Source organism: Pseudochaenichthys georgianus, chromosome 17 (genome assembly GCF_902827115.2).
Source record: "Pseudochaenichthys georgianus chromosome 17, fPseGeo1.2, whole genome shotgun sequence".
Classification (NCBI taxonomy): domain Eukaryota; kingdom Metazoa; phylum Chordata; class Actinopteri; order Perciformes; family Channichthyidae; genus Pseudochaenichthys; species Pseudochaenichthys georgianus.
In genome coordinates, this window is record NC_047519.1 from 4,279,377 (window position 1) to 4,301,316 (window position 21,940).

Sequence of the window (21,940 nt, forward strand, 5' to 3'; positions counted from 1 at the left end):
TGAACTTCAGCTCAGGTACAAAGACTCTTTTTTTCATACTGTACAAAGAATCAAGAAAGATATTGGTTTAAATAAATGAAGTCTTGACTTTAATACACTGATATACATTCCATTAAACCAGTGGTTCCCAACCTGGGGGGCGCGCCCCCCTTGCGCCAAATATCGCAGGGGGGGCGCCATGCCTCAGATGATTTGAGGCCAAATATCATATTTAGACTTTTTTTTTTACATATAATTGTAAAGCAATACATGATTGTAGCACTCCAAATCAGACTCAAATGGGTGTGTCCCAGTCAAAAGCCCAGTGGCTGGGGGTGTTGCCAAATTGCTAGAGGGCATTGCCCAATTTCCCCATTTGTTCAATTACAGGATTTAACCATGAGCTGGCGCTTCATTCACAAAATACACAAAGACAACTGGGTGTTGTAGAAACATCAATATTTTAGATCAAATAAAGTATATAGTTTGCTTTATGCAGTATATTTCTTGTAATATTGTTGGGGTGTTTTTACACAGTACAGTAGATTGAAGTAAATCAACTTATACATTAAGATAAGATAAGATGGACCTTTATTAATCCCGTGGGGAAATTCAGTAGTTCAAACAGCAACAGGGTGAGAGTGAAAAACAGGACAGCACAGATTCACACAGATTAATAAAATCAAAAATAAGATGAGCGATAAAAATAATAATAATGAGAAACTATAAAATAAGAAATGAATAAAACTAAAATGTAATTATCATATCATATATTATAATGTATTGTATTATTAAGTAATATCATACATTAACCCCATGATAGCAGATGCCACATTGAATGGATGAACACATTTATGCATCAATAATTACAACAGAGTATTTCTAAATCGAGTTGTAAAAATACTTATATGTATTTAATATTAACCCTTTGGAGTCGACCGTCACGCCGGCGTGATCAGATCACATGACCTGTTCAAGCCGGTGCCGCATAAAAACAACAGTCCGGACAACATTGCCGTGTGTTTCTGTCGAAAGTACTGGCTTGAAACTATATCCCAGTCTTTGTTTCATGCAAAAAGACCCAGTAAACACGGAGATACGATGATATAAAGTTAATACATTTCAAAAGTATGAAAAATGGAAGCACATTTTTGAATATCTTCGCCGCATTTGATCATTTTACGAAACGGAAAATACTGGAAACTGTAGATCCTGCTCAACAGGATGTATATGTGTATTTCTGTCGAAAGTACTGGCTTGAAACTAAATCCCAGTCTTTGTTTCATGCAAAAATACCCAATAAACACGGACATACGATGATATAAAGTTAATACAGATATATTTCAGAAGTATGAATAATGGAAGCACATATTTTAATATATTCGCCGTATTTTATCATTTTACGAAACGGAAAATACTGGAAACTGTATATTCTGCTCAACAGGATGTATTTACCAGGGAGGGGGTGAGGTAATCAGGTAAACGGAGTGATACGAAACGAGACGAAAAGAGACGAAGAGGGACGGCGGGAACGGAAGAGAGACGGCGGGAAATGGAGAGAGACGAAGATATACGAAGACAGGCGGCGGGAGACGAAGAGAGGCGGCGGGAGATGGAGAGAGGCGGCGGGAGAGAGGCGGCGGGAGACTGCGATTGAAGTAAAGTGACAGACAAACATTGAGAATTTAGATATAGTTAGATAGATTTAGAGTTTTGAAGATTCAACTATGATGAAGAGAACTCTGAACGTGAGTCAAGCTTTAAGCTTGTTTTTTGACCTGGAGGAGGAGGAATCTGTGATGTTGCCCTCTGTGTCGTAGTTGACAGAAACCGCTTTGAAGCGTGGCACAGATAAAGACAGAACAAAACTGATTGTTGTACATAATGTGTATATATATATATTTGTATTATATTTATAATAACACTTTTGCCTTATCAGAATGAAATCCCATGCTACCTCAATCAAACTTTCACATTATCATAGTGACATCCCATGTATTCCCAGCTTTTAAATGGTTTCGTTGTGTATGTTTGTGAAAAATAATATCATTTTCAAAATCTGTTTTTACGTTTTTTTTGTGATTTTGGATCCAAAATGTTCATATAGTAGAAGATCACTGCTCTAAACAAAGTCAAAAATCCTACATCCAAACGAAATAAATATAATTAATCATGATGAATACGTTAAGTCTTGTTCATTGTTTTTCACTTTTATTAAATGTTTGATATTTCCGGTGGAAATGGTGGACATATATATTCTCCTTTTACATACATACATTTTCACTCTCACACACGTATATATTTACACTCACACATTCATACATTTTGCTCTCATATTATCATATTTCAATGCAAACATTCATATATTGTCACTCACACATTCATGCATTTTGTTCTCATATTCATATAATTTAATGCTCATATTTATACATTTGCTCTAATGCGAAATCTACGAAAACAAAGTATGTCATGGTGGTCAGCTGTTAAACACAAAAGTGTATCTTAAGGGCTGTAAATATAATAAGCCTGTTGTCAATGTTAGATACAGGCTTATTATATTTACAGCCCTTAATAACATTCATTTTCTGGACTCAATGTGTGTCTTGGCCGTTTTCTTTGTTCCAAGCAAACGAGTGCTTTTTGTTTTGAAATCACTTCCGCGAGTTTCGCGCCCCCCCCCCCCCCCTCGCTCCACTGACCATTAGACCAAAGGGGAAAAAACGCCTCTCAGACGCTCTTCCGTTTACTTTTTTAATAAAGAAAAACAAATGGTCCGTAGATACACGGACTCATATAGCCTATGTATGTATACTGTAAGGAGAATGTATGTGCGTGAGAGGACCAGTATGAATTACGGCATAGAAATATGCAAACACAAACCTACAGAGTGGGGGGGGGGGGGGGGGGGGAGCTGTGGAATGTGACCCTTCCTCCACACATTCCGATGGCCAATTCGTTTTAAACAAAGAGTTCGCAACACAGGACAGCATAGGCAACATGGGGGGTGGGGGCTGGTGAACGGTCTGGTCAATGTTTGTAAACACAATCCCCAGGATGTGTCCTAATCAAACCAAAAGAGAAAATGCAGATATCATTCTCTCTCTCGACTCGCTGGTATCTCGAGCTGAGCGTTCATACTGCTCACAGGCTGGGCTGCTGTGTATATCTAGTGTATTGATACTGTACCCATCCTCACTGTTTATTCATCATTCAACCATTTACACCTTCCTTTTTTCCCATCAAGAGGTTGAAAAAGATTGAGTCCTATGTTTCCAATTGGTTCCCAAATCTGAACATTGACCGGTGGCATAAGATCAGGAGCCGGGTAAATGAGAGACTGAGGAGCCCCCGAAAAACAGATCCCGAAATAGCTCATCCTGGTTTCCGCAGCAGATAGGCCGACAGTATGGTGTCTGTTATGTCAGTTATTTTAAATAAAACGTTGAAAACTGAACTTGAAAATTGTTTCCTCTTTTTATTTTATTTATCATTTCCGGGACGTGTCTCTTATTTAGCACAGAATATGATCCTATCCGTGACATATGGATCTTAACAAATATCCGCTATATCAGATACCTGTAGATCAGCTGTTTATTTCACATGAGTTCCAGTGTGGCAGCTTTTCACAGCTCCCCCTGGTGGATCCATGATCCATTGCAGCTGGTTTCATTATAATTACATTTATTTATCAAGGGGGCGTTTCAAGTCCTGCGGGGGGGGTTTCCTTTTCAGCAGACGCCCACCCCGTGCGGATCACGGACCCGCACGGGTAGGCGTCTGAAACGAAGCGCTACATCTGTACATTACAATAAAATATAAAAAATAATTGATTAATTAATTTGAATAACAATTCAAGTTAGTATTAAAGGCATACAAAGACAGACATGTATAATTCTTTCTTTAATAGAAATGTTTCTTCTGCCCGTAAAGTGTGCAAACCAGGCTTTTCTGGATAAGCGCATTTTTAAAACATAATCATTGTCCATGCCGGTTTCAGTTGGATTATTTGTCCCAGTTGCTCCGATCAGATCGGTCTCCTCCATTTTGTAGATTATTTACGACTTTTGAATTCACATAAACACATCGGCAAAATCCGGCTTACTTTGAGCATGTGTTTTAAACAGTTTACATTTTTGTAAATTGTTTCCGTCCTTTAATTTCTTCATACAGCGGGAATCCAAATGAATGAATCCTGAGTCCAATAACCATCAAAGTCACTGCAATAGTGCTCCTTAATTACGCTTTCATCCTCCGTTAACAAAATACTTCACATTCATCCAGTTTGTGACAGTAGTTGTAGCATTTTTGAGACTTTTAAACTTGAATTACTGCTGTTGCCCCCCCCCCCCCCCTTGTGTGTGTGGGGGGGGGCGCAACTTCCAACAGGAGTCATTTGGGGGGGCTCTTGGGAAAAAAGGTTGGGAACCACTGCATTAAACCATACTAAATACTAGATCACCGACACATCAGTTAAGTTGAGGTTTTTTTTCCATGCAAAAAGTTACATTTAGATATTTAGCATTATGACTTTGTCAGCTTTCTAATTTAATGTATTGAAGGCAAAGATATTTAACACATAGTGAGAACTGCTACTATTTATCTCTCAATATTGTCTGTAAAAAAAGTAGTAAAAGTTATTCTTTCAGTGAGACAGCAGAGCAAGCTTCTACAGTTGCACTACGTTTTGATAACAGTTCAATATTATTTTAAAAATAACATATATCTCAATGTTGATGAACTTCATACTGTTCATTCATAATCTGATTGTCTTTGTAGCTCACTGTTGAAATAAAAAAAAAACATTACAATTACAAAATAATTATATCTACAGCCCCTAAACACACAAACACACCGCTTTCATAAATAACACACTTGTTCTACAATAATATGTTTTATGTTTCCTGTCATTTTTGTTAGGAAAGGACATGCCTGAAAGAGTCAACATGTTCTCCTTCTCTGAGGGTCAAGAAGAACATCCAAGAGGAACATTAAAAGCTGATGTTATGAGATTTTAAGACCAGTACAGGACATTCACTAAGAAACTACTTTTATTGTGAAAACACAGTCAGCTGATCGAATGCACCTATTTCCACATCTACACTCCATCAGCTGATTATTTCTATTTGCCTTACTTTATGAGCTTCACATCACTTGTGCTTTGTACCGCAGAGTTTGCAATGTGACAAATAAATGGGGCCAATCTTCAGTCAGATGTGAATGTGTAATCTAACATTTTCAGTAAGAATAATGGACGAAAGGAGTACAAATACAAATACAATATATTGGAATGTGAACCAAAAGTTAATCAAACATGTTTTAAATAAAAAGCACATATGGACAGAAGGTGTAAACCTATTAAATGTATAAGTAAACACATTTAGTCAAATAACGTGACAGACTAGGCCTGAGCAGTTGGTATCAGCTGTGCCCAGCATAGGCTCCTCCATCAGGCCTGGTCCTCCTCGCTGAGGAAAGACCCTCAGTCCTCTCCAAACCAACAGACAGGACGTCCATCGCACGGAAGTTTCTCCCTGAAGTCTCTGCAGCTCTCTGGACACCACGCTGTCTCAATCCGTCCACACTGAATATGAGAGGGGGAAAATGAAAATAATAAATGCTTTGGACAATAAGAAATATAAAGTTGACTTTGAGTTGCTCAATTTTTTTAGATTGTCAATACTATTACTGTATAACTAATATCTCAGGTTAAGAGGCACATTCAAATAAAGATTGGTCTTTAAATAAATGTTGTCTTTTGAATTGTTTGTCTAAAGTCAAGGATCTAGAACTGGTACTTAGTTTTAATGATACAGTCTGGTTATTATGGGGGCCTCACAGGTAAGAGCACTAACTAGCTACCATCACATGTCCCTTAGCTTGACTTAAATGTATTAAACGTATAGTTAAGTGATATCAAAATATAAATAACTAATGTCATGCAAACATATTAATATTTGCTTGATTCCAGTGTTGAATTTAGCACAATTGCATACAAACGTTAAGGGATTTTAAGATTCTGAGTATTATGCTAAAAACTCAATAACTTAGATTATTATTTATAGTTTTGCTGAATAGTTTCAAGGCCGCTTACCTTAGAAACGTAAAATGCGACGGCAGCGTGCAGATGGGGAGCATGTTAGCTTAACTTGGTAGCTTCAGCTAGCTCTGGAACTTCCAGCTCGGTGGCAGGAGGTCCCGCCTCGGCTCTGCCTCTTTGCCCTTATTTGGAGCAGGCTGGAGCAGGCGGGAGTTGAACTCTGACGTCACTGTCGAGCCGTTAGTGGCCGACTCCGCCTACAAAGGGCTTCTCGGCAACTCTGCAGAATCCTATGGGTGACGTCACGGACCCTACGTCCATTTATATATACAGTCTATGGTTGATACAGGACATTCTGCCTCTACTAGGGACATCTGGTAGTGCATCTTATCGGGGACGTCTTCCCCTTTGGCACATATTCCCTTAACAAGGAGTCATAGTGCTTTGTTATGTCTTGTCATGCAGAATGTTTATTATTTTCTCAGAACTAGCTAAGTACTTGGGAGAAATCTACAGAATTGCTTCGAGAAAGCTTTGAGCTGTTACCAACCTTACGACCCCAGCCCCCCCAGAGTCCTCTGTCCAACAAGCTCCAATTTGTTTTTCTTAACCTAATCTGAGTTTTGCAGAAGTGTTGTACTGCAGTGTGGGAGTTCATATTTTGTTTTACTCCAAAAACACTTTATCTTAACCTTAACCTTACATTTCAAAAACGTTCCATTTATTCAGATTATTTTGGATATGTATTATTTATTTAAAACATCAATAAAACAATTTAAACATGTACCCTGTCAACAGGTTGGTCATTTCCGTTTCCCTGGCCAGCTTTGCATTAACCATTATAAATATTGCAGCCAGAGTGAAACGTGTCTCTTCAGCTGCAAGGTGACATCTCGCTGACTCACCCTCTCTCTCTTTGATGATGCCAAAGAACCAATTCTGTGATGTGTGAATCACTGGAGAACAGAAGAAGATACAATCCTTGATTCTTACACCCACCCCTGAAAGATTTCATTTTATATATTCTTTCATTTAATATATAGACTGCTGTATTTCTTCGCATCCAAGGCTGGATAAGCAGTCAGGGAAATGCCCCGGGTTCCCTGAGAGGGTGACCAGTTGGCAAAGAGTAGGTTTGTGAGGGACAATATGGGACACTTACAGCGATGCTTAGAGGTAGTTTAGATTTCCATAATGTTAATTTAACCCTCATGAAAAAAATCAACATTTCTATTGAAACTATTAGCTTGTAAATATGAATACTTGGCTTTTAGATGGATGGAACTTTATTTGTCATTGTACAAGTACAACGAAATTACAACAGACTCAAGGTGCCAACACGCAACAACAAGACAATATAAAAACAACAAGACAATATAAAAACAACAAGACACTATAGAAACAATAAAAACAATAAATGGGACTTAAAAAAAGGGAATATGTACATAAATAAATAATAGATAAATTAAATTGCACGATTCCCCTCGTATTGCACGGAAGGTTTATATAACTTAAATATTAGCAGCGTTTAGTGCACATATGGCCCTGTGAAAGAAACTGAATTTGAGTCTGTTTGTCCGGCAAGACATGGTACGGAAGCGCCTGCCTGAGCGCAGCCGTACGAAGTGCTCGTTACCCGGGTGGTGTGGGTCCTTGAGGATTTTGACTTCCTTCTTAAGGCAACGAGAGCTGTACAGTACCTCCAGGGAGGGGAGGGGGCAACCGATGATCTTCTGGGCCGAGTTGATGACCCTTTGGAGCGCACCCCTCTCTGCGGCTGTGCAGCTGAGGAACCACACGCAGATGCAGGAGGTGAGGATGCTTTCCACGGCGCAGCGGTAGAAGGACACAGGCAGATCCTGTCTGAGGTGGTAATTCCTGAGTATTCTCAGGAAGTAGAGTCTCTGCTGTGCCCTCTTGACGGTTGCCGTGGTGTTGGTCCTCCAGGACAGGTCCTCCGCCAGGGAACGCCCAGGAATTTGATCACTGAGACTCTCTCCACACAGCCTCCATCAATGTACAGGGGCTGCATGACGGTCTTCTTCCTCCTAAAGTAAATGATCATTTCCTGGGTTTTCAGCTTGTTCAGCTGCAGGTTGTTTACTTTGCACACCGCTAGCAGTTGCTCCACCTCTTCCATGTACGCGGTCTCGTCACCCCCTGAGATGCAGCCCACCACGGTGGTATCATCAGCGAACTTTATGATGGAGTTGCTGGCGTCGGCGGGGACGAGATCATAGGTGTAGAGGGCGTATAGTAGGGGGCTCAGCACGCAGCCCTGTGGTGATCCGGTACTGAGACTGAGGGACGTGGAGGTGTGGGTGCCAATCCTCACTCTCTGGGGGCGATCAGACAGGAAGTCCTTAATCCATAGACACAAGGAATGGGATACTCCCAGGACTGATAGCTTGGTCACCAGTCTGTCGGGAGGATGGTATTAAATGCAGAGCTGAAGTCCACGAAGAGCATCCGTGCGTAGCTCCCCCTACTCTCCAGGTGAGACAGGGTAGAGTGGAGAGCTGTGGCGACGGCGTCCTCCGTGGACCTGTTGGCCCTGTAGGCGAACTGGTTGGGGTCCAGACCGGGAAGGAGGGATGAGACGATGTGGGGACGGACCACCTTCTCAAAAACTTTAGCGGGGTGGAGGTGCGTGCCACTGGACGGTAGTCATTTAGGCAGCTGATGTTGTTCTTTTTCGGCACCGGGATGATGGCCTGGGACAGGGACTGGTTGAAGATCTTGGTGAAGATCCCCGCCAGCTGGTCAGCACAGTCTCTCAGCACCCGTCCCAAGACTCCGTCCGGCCCCGCTGCTTTCCTCGGGTTCACTGCCTTCAGTGTGCGTCTCACCTCGTGCTCCGTGAGGGTGAGGCTGCTGAGGGCAGGTAGATGTAATGGTGTGGCTGCTTCCGATAGCCCTGTCTCGTAGCGGGCGTAGAAGGAGTTCAGCTCCTCCGCCAGCTGAGGGTCACCCCCGTCGGCCGAGGGGTGGCTGGGTTTGTAGTTGGTCATTTGCTGGACCCCCTGCAACACCCGCCTGGAGTCGTTGCCCCGGAAGCAGTCCTCAATCTTCCCCTTGTAGTCCATCTTTCTGTTGATTTGTTTGCACAAACTATGCAAGTTAAGGACTTAAATATATTTGACCGCAGGTAGCTTACTACCACAACATGCTGAACTGCACAGTGTGGTATACGTTCATTATTTCACTGCTGTTACCTCGTGTGTTTGGATATCCTCTTTTGGTTTTTCTTTATGAGTCAGGGGTTTCTCATGAGTCTTGTATGTGGTGTAGCTTCAAATCCTATTCACTTCTGGGAGCGATAAAAAAAAACTCTGGCAAATGTCACAACAAACTCTTCACCAGCTACACCTGTGATTAAATCATTGTATGATTGATTGACATCTGACACAGCTAATGGTGATAGCCCTCTCTGGCAGAGAACAGCCATTGGATAAATGCAAAGCTTCAACTGTCTGGGCGACTGTCAATCAAATGAAGGGACATGGTCTCAATTTGTGGGACAAAGGACACTTGGTCCACCTACCTGGGACTATGGACTGATCTCTGTTTCCTCAACAAGGCAAGGAGAAACAATGGCGCTTTGTGTATTCAGTGCTTTTTGTAAACGATGTGCATGTTTCATCAAGTAAGTTTGTGAAGATGTTTCCTAATTTGCATGTTTTGGCACATTTGTGTTTTGATATTTGCATCGTTTTTTGAAAGTGCAGCATGTTTCTCCTAATGGAAATGTGTTCATGTTTGCACCAGTCAGCCCCCGTAAGGACGAATGAATGCTGCCATTAACTGTACAGAGTTCTTCATCCATTCAAGACAGAGTCTACAGTCCCATGCCTTTGAAGAATGCCACTTTCCACATTGAATACACTGTGATGGTGTGCTCAGACAGCCCTTCCCTTGGTCATGAACCAGTTCCCTCATATAGAGTTTTCCCATACATGCCTACAATGGTCTGTAGTTTATATTTTGTCCAGTAGGTCTGTGCTTTAATATATATGAGTAGGTTGCTTATAATGTATTGTTCTCATGTCCTTTCTCTTTGATGCCCCCTATTCAAAGCCCCTGTTGTGATAAAAGACTGTATACATAAATTAACCTGGCCTCTAAATTGGTGGACAGATAATGAGGTAAACAAATGGGGGGCGTTTGACTCAAGGGGAATGCTTTTAGAAGTGACATGAGAATTGAAAAAGGTCCCCAGTGCCCTGACAGCACCCGGTGAATCACCAGCAAAGGTCCTCTCAGGTCACGCTTCCTTTTGTATCAAAACCGCCTATGCAGTTCAGCCATGGCTTGAGAATGTGAGTCAAAATCAGCAGGAAGTGTCGAAAAGGCTTATTCAATGTGTGCACTATGCAGAGATTACAGATAGAACAAAATGCTTTTTAATCAAGCATATTCAGAAAGTGGTCTGTGGACACAGTTACAGTAAAGTTTAAAAAAGCAATAATACAATCTGAGTTTGTTTTAGTTTAATACATACAGTATGGAGAAATCTCCACACATTCTTTGAACCAGAGGACATGATGATTGGTTTCGTTCAAGACTCCTAAATGTGCATCGTAAAATAGCGTTTAAAAAAACCATTGTAATCCTGCTAGTAATCCCCACGTTTTTGAAATGTAACAGTAACCTGATGCATTCTGTTATGTAAAAGTAAGGGAATACAGTTATCTTTTTTTGTAAATATGTTACTTCAAGGTTATGTGTTGACATGCTAGGCCATACTCGAGAGGCCTGTACTGAGAAGCCAGTTCAACACACCCTGGATAGGTTTGAGTTATCTGGCTTAACTAACCCTAACAAATGCGATCTCGCTAAGCGGTCCTAAATCAAGCCAGGGTTTCTCTGTCCTGCTATGAGCGGGTTCACATGAAAGGGGCGGAGTTAGCAACATTCCACTAATCACAATATAGAGAAGTGTATTGACAGCAACGCGTCATATTTCATGAATGAAGAGTAAACTATAATATTTGATAAATATGAAGAAGTTCAACTGTATACATCCATGACTTCATATGTATGGCGATTTACCCACGTAAAAAGTGAACCAGGGTCGTAGGACTAAAAACTCAGAGTTAACACTAAAGTATCTCTCTAACCCCAAATCCTGCTTCTTGTTCAGGCCTCTGATCCACGTTTAGTTACATCAAAAAAACTAAACACTGCCAGACTAAGTTCATGATAGCTTAATGTTACAAACGGCAAGGTGAAATGCCTGACATGACATTATACCAATAGTGAAGTTATTCTGTATTCATCACATCAACAGGAACACAGGAAAAAATATAATGTATATACACTGAACAAAAATATAAACGCAACACTTTTGTTTTTGCTCCCATTTTTCATGAGATGAACTCAAAGATCTAAAACATTTTCTATATATACAAAATAACCATTTCTCTCAAATATTGTTCACAAATCTGAAACAGTGGCCCATGGTGGTGGTGGGGTTATGGTATGGCAGGAGTATGTTATGAACGACGAACACAGGCCACTCGATTCACAACATTACCCTAACCCTACCCCTAACCCTCACACCAGATACTGACTGGTTTTCGTACCCCCCCAGACCCCCCCAATAAAGCAAACATGCACGTTTCAGAGTGGCCTTTTATTGTGGCCAGCCTAATAAAAAAGCCACACCTGTGCAATAATCATGCTGTCTAATCAGCATCTTGATAGGCCACACCTGTGAGGTGGGATGGATTATCTCGGCAAAGGAGAAGTGCTCACTATCACAAATTTTTTCAGATTTGTGAACAATATTTGAGATAAATGGTTATTTTGTATATATAGAAAATGTTTTAGATCTTTGAGTTCATCTCATGAAAAATGGGAGCAAAAACAAAAGTGTTGCGTTTATATTTTTGTTTAGTGTAATATAAACAGAAATGCAAAAATGTGTAGATTTGCACCAAAGGAAACCTCCTCCCTTATAGGATCATGGGATGTTCGTAATGGTTGTTGCTAAGAGCTCAGCAGATTTAGATCTGAGGCTGTTGACTTGCAGTAGTGAGAGAAGGACTGCAGCAATGCCATCGATATTATATATCATTAGAGTGGTTTAGTCTGAGGTTCAGTGCCTTGCTCAGGGGAACCTCAACAGTAGCAGCAGCAGCCATGGCCGTATCTACCATTGAGGTCACCGAGGTCCGGACCTCGGTAATTTTTTCCGAGCTGTGTATAACAAAACTTGTGAAATAATTGCACTAAACGGGGTTCTTTGTAGTACTTCCATTTACAGACCATGGGGGCGCTGCATAACTACGTAGCCTCGATTAAAGCAAACAGAAGAAGACAACATGTATCAACAAACCACCGCAGCCCGGACTTGTACCGGAGCAGCGGAGGAGTGATGAGGTATCTAGAGATCTGAGTCCAGTGGGCTGCTTGTGTTTCTGTTCATCAGGACATCATATGACCAGCAGATCCTGTGTGAACGCTCTACGTTAGTCAGTGGACGTCCGACAACATGCACACTAACTTATATTGCAGCTATATGCTATACTTTGGTTTAAATTGCGTGAATAAACTAGCTAGAGAGCTAAAGTTAATTACGTCCATCCAATGTCAGAAGGATTACCTTTTAACAAACATTGTAATGCTTTTCTTTCATTTCAATTTGAGTAAAACATTGAAGATATAACATTGTATTGTTTTATTTTTACACTGACTCAGATATAATGAAAATACTAAGTCAGTCGAAGCTCAGTTTTGGTAAGGAAGAGACAGGACAGGCAGAGAGAGAGAGAGAGAGAGAGAGAGAGAGAGAGAGAGAGAGAGAGAGAGAGAGAGAGAGAGAGAGAAAGTGATGGAAGTCAGGGAGGAACTGGAGTCACACAAAATAAGCCCATCTATTTATCTATCTATGTATCTATAACAATAGTCTTCATTTACAATAGGCATCATTTTAAAACATACATCTATTGCAGTTATGATGTCATAATAATCAAACACAACAGATTTAAATAAAAAAAAGAATGCAAACAAACAAGTGAAATGAACTAAATTGCTGAATTGCTTTTAATTCACTGGCAGGAGCGACAAGTGAGGAGGAGCAAAAAGTGAACAACGAGGGAGAGATTGAACAAAGAGACAGAGTAGAGGACAGAGAGAGTAATGAACAGGAAGAAGACAGAGAGACTAAAGAAGATGGAAGAGAGGGTGCATGGAAAGGAGAGACATGGAAAATGAATGTTGTCAATGTTTTGTGATCATTTTAGCCTCTTCCTCATGTCCAGATCCTTAATAGTAACAATCAACTGATTCTTATGCGTTACGCTTTCAAAAATAATGGATGCTGCAGCCCACTAACATGGTTTGAAATCAATATATTATCCAATGTGTGACCCCCACAGGACTTAAAAAGCACCTAACTAGATCATGAAAATCCCCAAAATCTCGGGGGATATCCCCCGAACCCCCCTAGCATGTTTGGACCTCGGTATTTAGGAAATCCTGGATACGGCCCTGGCAGCAGCAACGGGAGGGAGAGCAACTTATGTATAAAGACGTTTAAGAAGCCAGCAACCCTATTCGATGGAGCTTTAACATAATAAAATCCTTTGAATGATCCTTAAGAAAGCCTCACTGATAGTAAGCCTACTTGTGTTGTTTTTTTATGAACACACATTATTCAGATTCATGAAAGAATACATCATCTGTATTTAACACTTTCAATATGCAGACAAAAGACCAACAAGGCACAATGATTACTGGTTATCTCCAAGACTCTCATTTGATAAAGGATGTTAAAAACTGTAAACTTATATCAAACGTGCCTCTGTCGAGTCATGATGACCTGGAGCTACTCTCCACACACTGATGAAGAAGTTCATCAGGAGCCTGCTGAGGATGAGCAGACGATAAAAACACCTGCAAGCTGTTTGATATCGCTAATATACTGAAGTCTATTAATGACATCACAAACAGGTTCAGCATGTGGGAAGCCATTTATGTGAGTGCACACTAAACTATGAAAGAAGAAGCTTGCTGTTGGCTCTGTTCTACAGTAAATCAATAGAGAACAATAATGCTTGCTAACGCTACACTGCTCTCTACAGCTGTGTGCTTTACCTCAACTTGCTATATTCTACATCTCAAGTTTCTTGACACATACACCCACACACCCAGAGGAAGTGAACTGTAATATTGACTGGCTGAGGAGGGAGAAAAGCTTCCACTGCAGAACACTGGAGAGGAGGAGGAGGATGAGGAAGGCAGGGGAAACATATAGAAAATAGTGAGCTTATTTCACAGCTAAAAGGCAGCAAATTCAGCATTTGAGTTCATAAAAGCTATATTATTCCTGCTACTAACCACCCTACCATGACCACAGACTATCATGGCATATCACGTCTTTAAATGGTGTTACCCGGTCCAACACACTCACTCCCTAAACGTCCAGGAGCGACGCTTGGTCAGGGTCCCGTGGCGTGCAGTTGGGATGCGCCGAGGCTCCTTCAGCTTCATAAACGGACGCAAAGAGCTTTCAACTGATTGCAATGTATTCCCATCGGCGGCGGTATTTGACGCTCATGGAAGCACCGCATCGGTCCATGACGGCAGCTCTTAAAAGGCAATGTGAGCGTCCATTCCCATTGGATAACGGAGAATTGTACACCCGGAAGTAAGTATTCTCCTTGCTGTCGATTGATCTGACAGTGATATCTCCACTACTCATCAACTCAAAAACACCAGATTACCTTTGTTAATTAAACGAAATTGATAGGTTTAAATTCTGTTCAATGCTTTTGTGTTTTTCCCCTTCAATTCTGAGAAACAACTTGTTTTCTCTGAAATGTGGAGCGCCAAAGAGACTACACTACCCACAATCCCCAGCTATTGTTGTGACGACGCCTGTCCGCTTTGCGACAAACCCTGTGATTAATCTTCAAGCTCTGTGATTGGATGTTGGAGTGGCAGTGCGCCAAGGTTATGCCGAGCGTCAAGCTCTTTGAAATGGACTTTTCAAAACTGGACTCGAACGCCCCACCAGAACTACACATGCTGGATATTGTGTTTCGCAACATGTTCTCTATGGCACGTCTCTACTGGGAATTGTAGTTTTAAAAGACGTTTTCCCTAAAATTAGAAGTTTACAGTATTAAACTGTGTACAGCCCTGGAGGTTTAGGCGATAGGAAACACATTGGTGTGTACACATTTAAAACATGTAATTACTAAATGAAAATCGCTTGTATCCATAATGGGCAGCATTAATATATACCCACGACAGCTCATTGTTACTTTGTAATTCTACTCCACTACAATTCAGAGGTTAACCTGGTATTTTTACTACACTTATTTGAGTTACTTTGCAGATTCTGATTAATGATGTGGAATATAAACAACCCTTAAATCAGACTTTAGTTACACCTGAGTAAAATTCAGGGAAAGGTGATTGTTAAGTGCCAACAATCAGGAAAGATATTTGATAGTTGGTGCTTGAGAAGACTAAACATTTATCTGCAGATCTCTATAAAGTATATTCATTACTCGTTATTCTCTACCAATAGTTAATATGAATTTCAAGATTTCAAGATTTTCAAAGGTTTATTGATATATCATTATACACAACTACGGTGTAGTTATGCAATGAATGAAAAACTTGGGTCACAGGTTCCTCAACAGTGCATTACAAGACATCTATCAATATGTGTGTACCTCCACCATTAAACTGTCATATGCTGCACATTTCTTATTCTATCGACATACATACGAGTATAATTAATGTGTATAATGTCAGTTAAAATAAGTGCTTCAACATAGTTAACATTGCAGGAAAGCAATATATTAGACGTTAAGTACTTTGTCAGGCTTAATATGTATCTGTAGATAGATACCCCCAAAGCTTTTTTATTATTTGAAAGAAGACCTGAACCTAAAGTATTCTTTAATGTGTTAATAAAGGTCAATTAGTTTGTCTGTTTTGCACATCCTCCTCATAATATCTTTGTACATTCAGCACTAAACTGTTTTATTGTAGAGATCACTTACAGTATCTTCTTGATTTTTTATATTCTATAATTCTATCATTGACCTTCTACTGTCCCCTTATGAAAGTATGTACTCTTAATATTTTGTTCAAAATAACATTATTCAACAAAAATAACATTATTCAACAAAAATAATTGAATAACGTGCTTTAACCACTAGGCGGTGCACACAAGGTACACAGCACACTAATAATAACTTTGTATTATTAGTGTAGGACACTTATGTACAGTTGCAAGACAAAGTATGTGAACCCTTTGGATTCTCCACACATAGCGTTGTGTGTTCCTTCCAAACAACTCAGCGTTGGTTTCATCTGTCCACAGAACATGTTGCCAGTCGTGCTGTGGAACATCCAGGTGCTCTTTTGCAAACTTCAAACGTGCAGCCATGTTGTTTCTGGACAGCAGTGGCTTCCTCTGTGGTGTCCTCCCATGAACTCCATTCTTGTTCAGTGTTTTACGTATCGTAGATTCGTCAACAGAGATGTTAGCATGTGCCAGAGATTTCTTTAAGTCTCTAGCTGACACTATAGGACTCTTCTTCACCTCATTGAACATTCTGCGCTGTGCTCTTGCAGTCATCTTTACAGGACGGCCACTCCTAGGAGAGTAGCAACAGTGCTGACCTTTCTCCATGTATAGACAACGTGTCTTCCTGTGGACTGATGACCATCAAGGCTTTCAGAGATACTTCTGGAACCCTTTCCAGCTTTATGCAAGTCAACAGTTCTTAATGGTAGGTCTTCTGAGAGCTCTTCTGTGCGAGGCATGGTTCACATCTGGCAATGCTTCTTAAGAATAGCACATTCAAAACTGCTGTGTATTTTCTATAGAGCAGGGCAGCTTTAACCAACAACTCCTATCTCGTCTCATTGGTTGGACTCCAGGTTGGCTGACTCCTGACTCCAAGTAGCTCTGAAGAAGTCTTTAGCCTCGGGGTTCACATACTTGTTCCACCCTGCACTGTGAATGTTTACATGGTGTGTTCAATAGAAACATGAAAACATATCATTGTTTGTGTGGTATTAGTTTAAGCAGACTGTGTTTGTCTGTTGTTGTGACTTAGATGAAGATCAGAACACATTTTATGACCAACTTATGCAGAAATCCAGGTCATTCCAAAGGGTTCACATACTTGTTCTTGCAACTGTATGTATAACATCTGAAGATATTTAGTTTTAATCATGTTTTTACATCATTTTACAGGATATTGCTATACTATTTCTCATGTTTTACTTCCACACATTAATATCTGATTTGTAAAACATCACAGACAGAAAGGTATATCCGTCATTTAATGGTAAGCTATTGAAATTGAGATTCCATGGATGTGTCTCCCATCACCCAAATCCCCTGACTATTCGCTCAACTCAGTATTTACATTCTTATATTCAAAGAAAATCAGTAATATCTTTATAATAGATGAGAGTAAAATCTACGTCACTTTACAGCCCCGCCCACTTTTGGGGAAACCAACGCTGTCATTTGAACGGCGATCAAGCCTGAAGCCACAGAGCTCTTCTGTTACTGTCCTTTCTTCTTAGAGGAAGTTCAGAAACACGTAACTCTGGATTTGTTTTAATGTTTGAGGTGCAATGAACGACACAGCAGCTTTTTGGCAGGTTAAAACTATTATGTTCCGCCTCGCTCATGAGAGTAACAGCTGGCGAAATGACAGCCTCGCCTACTGATTTTAATTTAACCATATATCGAGCCCGATTCTCGATTTCAAACGTGTGCTCTAAAATGATATTTATAAATGACTATTATGATTATTATAAGCAAGACAATAAATGGCAAAGATATGTAGAAAATAAACGTATTTGAGATACGTTCATGACAAACGTAAAGTCGGAGAAAATACGTTTCTAGCTAAATGTAATTGAGAATGCAGTTTAGTTCTGTGGGAACGTAATTTTTAGGAGACAGGGTTGGACTTTTTTTGAATGAATTTATGTTTCATCCAATCACAGAGCTTGTCACTTATCACGAGGTTTGTCAAAGCGGACAGGCATCGTCACAACAATAGCTGGGGATTGTGGGTAGTGTAGTCTCTTTGGCGCACCACATTTCAGAGAAAACAAGTTGTTTCTCAGAATTGAAGGGGAAAAACACAAAAGCATTGTACACAATGTAAACCTATCAAATATAATCTGGTGTTTTTGAGTTGATGAGTAGTGGAGATATCACTGTCAAATCAATCGACAGCAAGGAGAATACTTACTTCCGGGTGTACAATTCTCCGTTATCCAATGGGAATGGACGCTCACATTGCCTTTAAGAGCTGCCGACATAAATAGATGTGGTGCTTCCGCCGTCGATGGGAATACATTTATGTAGCTGAAGGAGCCTCGGCGCGTCCCAACTGCACACCATGGGACCCTGACCAAGCGTCGTTCCTGGACGCTTAGGGAGTGAGAGTGTGTTGCCCGGTCATGTAACTATTTATTTTTCTCATATATGCTTTTATTTTGTAATACGGGTTGTTTCTGTATCCTGTTTATGCCGTTTGCGCTCCATTATGTTTCTGCAGACGCTGCGTTGCAGAAGTCCGGTGTGGAAGTCATTGAGGATATAAGTTGTGAATCTGCTGTCATAATGTCTATAGATGTAGCACCCCAGATCAGACTCAAATGGGTGTGTCCCAGTCAAAAGCCCAGCTGTCTTTGGGACAGGGAGATGTGGGGAGACGTGTGTGATTAAAAATTAATTTGCAGAAATGTAAAGTGGTCTACCTAAGTTCTATTCATATTCTTGACGGGAAGAGCCGTGTAAATAGGTGGCCATATATGCATTTGAAAAGCAATATAAATCACAGTTATTATACAATAGGCTATAAAAGCACCATCGATAACTATTACCTTTATCCAATTCAAACTGTGGACGGGAAAAAAGGAAGGTGTACATGGTTGGGCTGTACTGTAGGCCTACTGTATACTAGACCCTCCAGAAAAACGCGATTCTGCGATCGCAGAATTTACCGCATAATCAGCAAAATGACGCAGATTTTTAAAAGGCCGCATATTTATCAAAAGGCCGCATAATCCCCGCATTTTTCCACACAAAGTTGAGAAAAAAAAAAGTTAACTCGTCTTGACGTGAAGTGATGATGTTGACGCGACGTCATCAACCCGCGCATCACAGAAGGTAAACAACACCGTAGAGTGAACGTGTGGAGCTCACACGAGAGAGAAAACACCAAGATGAAAAAATCGAATCCATCTCATTTACCGACGAACAAGACCGGGTAAAGCAGTTCCCCGATGTATTGCACGAAAGTGGGGGGAAACTATTCTGCACCCCGTGCAACTGTGTGTTGGAGCATAAGAGAAAATCCACGGTGACGACCCACTTCGATTCATTCAAACATTCGAAAATGCTTTCTGCTGCTGCGGACAAGAAAGCCAAACAACTCACGTTCACCGAGGCATCGACCTCCAAACCCCTTTCGAGGGCTACAAGAAACGAGGTGAGAAGCCTACAAGACTGAAGCTGGTCAGATAACGAACGAGTAAATGAAAACAGAATGAGGCGGAGAATTTATTTTACAATAAATACACATTGAATGTGTTTAATTGAATAGTAAAGAGGTTTAACGTTAGTGGCAGGTTGTGTGTGAGAGAGAATAAATAAATAAGACAGCCCAATATTGATTTTTTCCGCATATTTCCGCACATTTCGCAACTCCCCGCAATTTCACCGCATAAAATCACATAAAACCCTGCATGTTTGTTCGCATAATCAAGGATTTTAGCCCGCATAATCAAGGATTTTTGCCCGCGTTTTTCTGGAGGGTCTAGTATACATACAAAGGGTAGAGTTCTTCTGGAAATGTTCACATCAGGCCAGAGTCCTGCATCGGGTGACCCGCAAAAAAGGTGATTCGCGGGTGGTATTTTTTCAAACGTAGGGTTGGGTATTGTTTGAATTTCCACGATTCCGATTCTACTTTTCGATTCCGGTTCTTAACGGTTCTCAATTCCGATTCTTTGAGGGGCAGGGTAAAAAAAAAGATTAAGTTCTTGTTGAGAAAAACAAGCATATCTGCCTTCTCAGGCATACCAGGAAGAAATGTTTGAACATTTTGAAGTAAAATGCTTCAATCTGATGCACTTTAAGCACAATGACTAGAGACTAGATCTAGGGGGTACAACTCTAAACACCCATATGAAAAAGATCGGTTTACATTTTAATAATTAAATAAGTATGTGAGCATAACCAGTAACCTACCATAGACAATAACAAATACATGTAACGTATTTTATTTTTGTTGTTCATTCATATCTTATTTTACTATTTTATTTATGCATATGTTTGTATCTCTCCAGTTTAAAACGATGTGTCTGGTTTACTGTCCTATAGTATACATTGGAATGATTTCAAACCTGTTTTATCCCAATAATTATAAAGGAGTGCCTTGGAAATATGTGTTTACATTGTGATCAAAACGTTTGAGACCCACTGAGATAACTTAGACTAAAGTGAACTATCTGAACCCTCAGAGTCCTTTACCTCACTGAGCTGTAGTTATCAGCCTCAGTCTGACTGGAGAGGACTCTCCTCCACATCATTGTAGAAACATCTTCTTCTTCCGTTAGAGCAGCTAGCACCAGATGCTAATAACAACAGCCCCCTACCTTTCCCCAACATCCCCCATTGTCATCACTTACAGCGCCCATCGTACAGGGCAAATGAAACGTGTAACCGGGGTGAAAACGGTGTTACATTTACTTAATTATGAATGTTGTTACATCAAGGCCGAAAATTAGGATGAGCCCCAACGGTCAAGACATTTGTTTTCCCTCCCAGAGCTGTCAGCGCAGCGCCTCCACAGATCTGGCGCCCTAGGCGAACATCTATAACGCCAGTGCGACGGGCCGGCCCTGGTCTCAGGTTACGCTGTAGGAAGTGTAGGTACAACGCTACATTTCCCGCCCGCTGCAGTCATGCAGTAGGCTACGGAGAGCGGCGAGAAACATTTCCTCAGGCATCGAAAAGCGGAACCGAAATTCACATTTCTAAATGATGCCGTTGGAATCGACATGTTGGAACCGGTTCCGAACCGGAACCGGTTCTCGGTACCCAACCCTAATTAAGAGTGATATTTAATTATTGTTATGACCATTGTCGGAACCTGATACTTAAGTTGCACGTGCATTGGTGTGACTACGGAGCCAGAAAGCGATGCACGTTTACTCGCGTGCGCGGTGCGCCGTGTGTTTGTTTTACAACAAATGGCGAAGCAAATGAAAGTTTGACTGTGGGGTAAAAAGTTCGGCCAACCCGTCAACATCTCAAACGAATGTTCAAAGTGATTCAACTGATAAAGATCAAGATGAACCCGAACGAAAAGCAAAGAGGAAATGTGTAAAGTCTTGGGAGGCGGAATATATATGTACATTCTGCGCCATTGTCCATTCACTTCCGGTAAAAGTTCCTTCAAAATAAGAGTCCTGATCTTATTACTACCAAAATAAAAGTGCCAAACGAAACTTTACTAGGAAAATATTGGCATACAAATATAATCACTTCTATAAAAAGGTAACACATTTGAAATATAGTTGGACATATTAAAGGTAATTTACAGCATTCATAATTAATATCTAATTCTTACCTATGAATGGTTTTCATGTATTTAACATTAGAAATGTATTAGTCTGGCCAATGACAGACTTCAATGCTGAAGGGCCAGTGGATCTATGGTGGGGGTCAGACAACGGATGACCAAGAAACTAGTGACTTGCTCAATTCATTTGTGAGGGATCTGTGAAGAACATGACAACAGCTGCACTTGAGGGTGGACAAGTTTCCTTCCACTTAAGTTTCAAATAAGTGTGTTGATTACTTATTGTAAAGCATTTGAACATTATTTTGTGTCACATGTTCATTAAGTTCATGTATAA

The 21,940-nt window shown here is 40.6% G+C and overlaps 1 protein-coding gene across 1 annotated transcript in view; it reads right to left on the reverse strand.

The window, feature by feature from the left end:
* Positions 1-21,940, reverse strand: part of LOC117461747 (epidermal retinol dehydrogenase 2-like) — an 87,209-nt gene that overhangs the window by 17,004 nt on the left and 48,265 nt on the right. The gene's annotated exons all lie outside the window — the stretch shown is intronic.